Here is a 7,452-nt window from a genome sequence, read left to right as displayed (position 1 = left end):
GCCATCAATTAATCAAGATAAGACAAAGGAAAACAATGTGATCAAAATTGGACATCAAACATAGAAAATCCACATTAAAACAGAAACACATCCAATGATCATGAAATTTTTTATGTGCACTTAACATGTTATGAACAAGCATCATACCAAAAATTAAGTCCAGAAGCAAACAAATGGCATGTGAATGAAAATGCACAAGAGCAAGGTCAAGAATGTGACACCAAATGTTACAACATATGTCCATGTGTCTAAAACAATGGTATTAAATGGTAAAAATTCCAAACAAAAGCCAAAAGATCATGTTACATGTTATGGACAAACATGTCAGGTTTCAAGGCAATTGGATAAACCATAAGCATTTCACAAATCAATTAGCACAACATGTCATTTTGGTATGATGTTCAAACAATCAAGCACATTTAAAAATCCAGCAATGCAAAAATCAGGAAATTAACATCACAAAGTAATAGACATTGAAACAAGAAAGTGAAAAAAAGTTTGAATTAATTTGGATACATATGCTACTTTTTATGATTTTTGCAATTTGAAGAAATAATAGGAAATAAGATGGAAATAACATGAAATAATGGAAAATGATATTGGAAATGGAAAATCAGCAGCATGCATTCGGGCAGAATCGAACCAAGGCAAGGTAGGTCACAGCGCGCTCAAGTAAAAAAAACTCAGAAAGTGCAAGCATGGGAATCGAACCAAGGTACTCAAGGTCATAAGCGCTCAACATGAAAATCAATTGAAAAATCAAAAACATCACACACAGGGAATCGAACCAAGGAGCAACAGGTCACAAGCGCACTCAAAATGAAATAAAAGAAAAACGCAAAGCGCAGGAATCGAACTGAGTACAGCGAGGTTACAGGCGCTCAAAACGCAATGCATCACTAAATGATGTGGCATGCTGCATCAGCGGTCAAAGTACACGCAGGCTTGGTCAAGGAAGCGCAGGCCAATGGTTTCGCTACGTAGGCACAAACGTGGATGCCACTGGACAAAACCCTAGCACTTTTATAGACGGCGGAGGACGGAGGTTTCAGCCGTCTTCTCCGATGGATCCACGGCGGAGACAACATAAATTTTTTCTAGAAATTGATGACACGCATATGGTTCGAACCGTCTCTTAGTGTAGATCTCAAATATCCTATTCATTTAGCCTAATTCCAAGTGAATCAAATGGATCGAATGAAAATATTATGAACATCAAAAATTCCAGTCAACATATCTCATTCAATTCTTAACCAAAACAAGATCTAATCACATCAGAATCACCAGCATCAATAGACCTATCTAATCATGGCAATAAAATGAAGAAAGGAGATGATCGAATTCCAACCTTCTTGAAGTGCAGTGAGTTGAAATCGTGGATTCAAGCTTCCTCCAGCTCCAGATCTCCTTCCTCAACCTTGTTATGAAGTTTGATGCATGAATTGACACTTGAAAAGGCTTGGATCTTGCTTAATTTGAAGCTTCCATGTTCATCTTCAAGCTTTGTGTATGCACGAATCTGCACCAAATTCTCCAATCTAATGCTTGATTCCTACTCAATAATGCTCAATGAACCAGATTATGCAAGAAATTTCATGAGTTATGTGAAGAAATTGAAAATTTGAAGAGAGAGAAATTTGAGAGGGAAAGATGAATTCTAGATCTAGAATTGTGATTATGGCAAATTCTGTTAGGATTTAGCTTATATACTCTGTGTTAATCATCATGCTAATCACAATTAAGCTTGGTTAAATGAGATTAAGGAAATAAGAGGTGTGATGCAAAATACACAAGTGTGCTTAGCATGGCCTTCCCATACGTGAACAGTACCATGCAAGCATCCAAATCCACTTAAAATCATCTAATAAACATAATGGAAGTGGTATTTTGTTGGTAGCATCAACCAATTTTGAATTATCACTTTTCCCTCCAAAATGTACATGAATGAATAAGTTATCACATGAGCTTTTTCCATGAGAGGCAATGGTTGATTTGGAAAGTATTGGTCAAGACAAACATTTTGCAAAAAGAGTGGACCAATTTGGAGTTTTGAATCAAAAGTTATGCCATGTTGAACTTCCATGCATGCTTTGTGATCATTTGGCCATAACTCCTCAACCAGTCATCAGATGATCATGATCTTGGACTTTTTGAAAAGAGGAGAGAAAGATATTCAACTTTCATGTTCACCAAAAATCCATTTGAAGCTTCTTTGATGTTTAAAAGTCAAGTTGAAGGTGGACCAAAAACTTGCCATTTTTGGAAACTTTCAATTACAGGTCACTTTCCATTTTTGGAAACTTTTGCCCTGACTTCAAATTATTCAAGATAGGTGTTTGTAATTATGAATGGACCTCTTTTGAACATGATTGAAGTGTTGAAACTCATTTCCCCACCTCAAAGCCCTCAGCTCTGCACAGTTGACTTTCTGGTCCACAGATGACCTTGCAATGCCCTGATCAGCTTGAGCCTCCACCACTTGAGGGATTGGCTCAGAAATGAAACCCTAGCTCATATAAGCTCTTCAACATAACTATGTGATCTTCATCCCAATAAAAATACCTCATCTCCTTGAGAAACCCTGGCTGAAAGAATGCCACTGATTAGGGTTGATTAGAGGTCAAAACCCTAATCCAAAGGAACTTGAGAATGCCATGAAACCCTTGATGAGGATAGAACCATGATGATGGTAATATATCCTTGCAACCAAGATAATGCTCAACCTTTGAAGGATCAGGAAAACCCTAATTGAAGTGCAACCTTCAGATGGTTGACAACCAATCCATGAAAACCCTCAGGCTTGAATCATGTAACCTCTCATCTTCTGAAAAAGACTTTTGGAGGATGATCTTTTTATTTGATTGATATGCAAGATGAAATGCCTAATGCCCTAAAATATGCAATGCAATGTGCTAAACTAGTCCCAAGAAGAGGAGGGCAAATTTTGAGGTGTTACACATAGCGACATATGAGTTGATTCTTGATAAACTTCACGACCACCTGCCTAGTCACATTTGCATACGATGCCGCCTCAACCCACTTGGTGAAGTAATCAATTGCTACGAGAATAAATCTGTGTCCGTTAGACGCTTTTGGCTCTATCATGCCAATCATGTCAATTCCCTACATGGAGAAAGGCCATGGTGATGAAATGACATTCAGAAGTGTCGGAGGAATATGAATCTTATCCGCGTAGATCTGACACTTATGGCATTTCTTTACATATTTGCAGCAGTCAGACTCCATTGTCAGTCAATAGTAGCTTGCTCTTAACATCTTTCTGGCCATGGCATGTCCATTGGAATGAGTACCAAATGAACCCTCATGGACCTCAGTCATTAACAGGTCTGCTTCGTGTCTATCCATGCATCTGAGCAGAACCATGTCAAAATTTCTCTTATAAAGCACATCGCCACGCCATTGAGATAGAAACTTCCTGATAACCTCCTTAGAGTCTTCCTATCTTTCACAGATGCCCCAGGCGGGTAAACCTGGTTCTGAAGGAAACACTTGATGTCATAATACCATGGCTTATCATCTTGCACTTCTTCGACAGCGAATACATGAGCTGGTCTGTCCAAGCGCATCACAATGATATTTGGGACTTCATTCCAAAGTTTTACCACAATCATTGAAGCAAGTGTAGCAAGAGCGTCTGCCATCTGATTCTCATCTTGAGGAATATGATGGAAGTCAACCTCAGTAAAGAACGTTGAAATCCTCCTTGCATAATCTCTATATGGAATGAGACCAGGCTGATTCGTTTCCCATTCACCCTGAATCTGATTAACAACGAGGGCCGAATCACTATATACATCAAGATGTTTGATCCTTAGATCAATGCATTCCTCCAATCCCATAATACAGGCCTCATACTCTGCCATATTATTCGTGCACTTGAAAGTTAGCCTTGCTGTAAAAGGAATATGTGTGCCCTGAGGAGTAATAATCACTGCCCCAATACCATTTCCATACTGATTTACAGCGCCATCAAACACCATACTCCATCTGGAACCAGGCTCTGGCCCTTCATCGAGTGTAGGCTCATCACAATCCTTCATTTTCAGATACAGAATCTCCTCATCTGGGAAGTCATACTGAACTGACTGATAATCCTCAATAGGCTGATGTGCTAAGTGGTCAGCCAAGATACTACCTTTAATAGCCTTCTTAGCTCGATACTCAATATCATACTCGGATAACAACATCTGCCAACGGGCAATCCTCCCTATTAAAGCAGGCTTCTCGAAGATATACTTGATTGGGTCCATTCGGGATATCAACCAAGTTGTATGATTTATCATATACTGGCGTAAGCGCTTAGCAGCCCAAGCCAAAACACAGCATGTCTTCTCTAGCATTGAGTATCGAGACTCACAATCGGTGAACTTCTTGCTTAAGTAGTAAATATCATATTCTTTCTTTCCTGATTCGTCTTGCTGACCAAGGACACAGCCCATTGAGTCTTCAAGAACAGTTAGGTACATGATCAAAGGTCTTCCTTCCACAGGCGGAGACAGAATCGGAGGTTCAGACAGATATTCTTTAATACTGTCGAAAGCTTTCTGGCAATCCTCGGTCCAATCATGGGACTGATCTTTCCGAAGGAGCTTGAATATCGGCGCACATGTGGCAGTCATGTGGGATATGAATCTGGAAATATAATTCAAACGGCCAAGAAAACCTCGGACTTGCTTCTCCGTTTTGGGCGCAGGCATCTCTTGTATTGCTTTGACCTTTGCAGGACAACCTCAATACCTCTTTCACTGACAATAAAGCCCAATAATATTCCAGAACGGACACCAAATGTACACTTGTTAGGATTCAGGCGAAGCTTGTACTTCCTCAAACGCTGAAAAAGCTTCAACAAGTGCTCTGCATGTTCAACTTCCGTTCTTGACTTAGCAATCATATCATTAACATATACCTCGATCTCCTTGTGCATCATATCATGAAACAAGGTGGTCATAGCTCGTTGATACGTGGCTCCGGCGTTCTTCAAACCGAAGGGCATCACTCAATAATAGAATGTTCCCTAAGGTGTGATGAATGTTGTCTTCTCCATATCCTCGGGTGCCATTTTGATCTGGTTATATCCGGAAAATCCATCCATAAATGAGAAGACATTGAATTTAGATGTATTATCTACCAACACATCAATGTGTGGTAGAGGAAAATCATCTTTCAGACTAGCTTTATTCAAGTCTCTATAGTCCACACACATCCGGACTTTTCCATCTTTCTTGGGCACGAGCATAATATTGGCTACCCATTGAGGATATGTAGAAGTCACCAGAAACCCCGCATCAATTTGCTTCTGAACCTCCTCTTTGATCTTCACTGCCATATCAGGATGAGTTCTTCTGAGCTTCTGCTTCACAGGCATGCACTCAGGCTTCAAGGGTAGAAAATGTTGCACAATATCGGTATCCAGACCAGGCATGTCTTCATATGACCATGCGAAGACATCTACATATTCTCGTAGCAATTCGATCAACCCCTTCTTAACAGATTCTTCCAGGAGTGTCCCAATCTTCACTTCACGAACACAATCTTTAGACCCCAAGTTGACTGTTTCCAGATTCTCAAGATGCGGCTGAATGATCTTCTCTTTATGCTCAAGTAGACGGGTAATCTCGTCAGGAATCTCTTCAACATCATCTTCTTCCGCCTCAAATACAGGGAACTCAAAATTGGGAGATGGTGTTGGATCATTATGTTCAATGAGTTTGATCAACCTGCATAATGATTTTGGATATAAAGAGATTTTAGAATTCAAACAAGACAAATCATTATGCAGATGAAAAGATTGATTTTATTCTTATGTTTAGGGTTTTATGTGATCACACACTTCATGCAAAAGCGAAAAGGGAAAATAATTGGAAAAACAAACATTTAACATGAATTTATTGAATGAAAATATCATTGTATTTATGCGCCAACAATGTCATCACTCCTCCTTTTGGCATGGGAGAAGGGTTTTTAAACAAAGTGATGATTACGTTGACTTATGGATAACTGTAGGAATATCCACAGCGACCCAATTGTTGCAGATTCCCCCAGGGATGACGAAGTTGCCAGAATCCTCTTCATCCTCTTCCAGAATGGCAGCAGCTTCCTCATCTTGATTGGTGTGGATGAACCCTCCACTCTTGAACAGCCCCTGCTCGTTGAACACCCCAGAAGAAAATCCTATGCCAGCCCGAGACTTATTGTCTTCTAGCTCAATCATTTTTCCTAAACCAGCAGTTGCACCACACTCAATGGCCAACTTTGCATCTTTATAGGAAGCAAATGAAGGAGTTCTCTTCTAAATAGGCTCAGCAATAGATAAAGCTTGGAAAGGAGTTCCAACTTCATCCTCAGCATCTATATATGAGAAGGAAGACAAGTGGCTAACCAGGAGAGCCTTTTCTCCCCCTACCACCACCAGCTTCTTATTTTTCACAAATTTCAGTTTCTGGTGTAGGGTGGATGTCACGACGCCTGCCTCGTGAATCCATGGTCTGCCTAAGAGACAGCTATAGGATGGGTGAATATCCATAACCTGGAAGGTAATTTGGAAATCACTTGGTCCAATTTTGATTGGGAGATCAACTTCCCCAATCACAGTTTTACGGGACCCATCGAAAGCTTTCACAATAATTCCACTCTGCCTCATGGGAGGCCCTTGATATGACAGTTTTGAGAGAGTGGATTTTGGCAATACGTTCTGTGATGACCCAGTGTCCACCAGCACATTGGACATGGCATCGTCTTTGCAATTCATAGATATGTGTAAAGCCAAGTTGTGGTCTCTTCCCTCCTCGGGGAGATCAGAGTCACAGAAACTCAGGTTGTTACAAGCGGTAATGTTTGCAACAATGCTATCGAACTGTTCTATCGTGACATCATGATCTACATATGCCACATCCAAAACTTTCTACAGAGCCTCTTGGTGCGGTTCTGAATTTAAAAGCAAGGATAACACCGATATTTTGGATGGCGTTTGTAGAAGCTGGTCTACAACATTGTACTCACTTCTCTTGATGAGCCTTAGCATCTCATCACAGTCTTCCTTCACATTGCCGCTTGGGCCAACAAAAGTAGGAGTTATCAATGTAGAGGAGGGCTTAACAACAGGTGCCGAATTCGGGGTGCTCACAGCATTCCCAATTGAGCGTTCATCAAAACCAGCATCAGCCTGGGGCTTGGGAGGTGCTGAAAACACACGACCGCTGCGGGTCAAACCACTAACATCCGCGATGTTAACAACAGAGGAGGATGGCAAAGACACCTCTTTCCCATCTTCTACAGCAACAGCGTTGTAGCGAAAGGGAATTGCTTTTTCGGAGGAGTTCGGCACCAGACCGGCAGGCTTAATGATAAGAACATGAGAAGCTTTCTGCTTGCTACCATCATACTTGATGATAACAGGCTCGGGCATCCGGAATACTGGGGAAATTACGTTGA

The sequence above is a fragment of the Lathyrus oleraceus genome, chromosome 3, assembly GCF_024323335.1.
Source record: "Lathyrus oleraceus cultivar Zhongwan6 chromosome 3, CAAS_Psat_ZW6_1.0, whole genome shotgun sequence".
Lineage (NCBI taxonomy): Eukaryota > Viridiplantae > Streptophyta > Magnoliopsida > Fabales > Fabaceae > Lathyrus > Lathyrus oleraceus.
Note: the sequence above shows the minus strand (reverse complement) of the source record.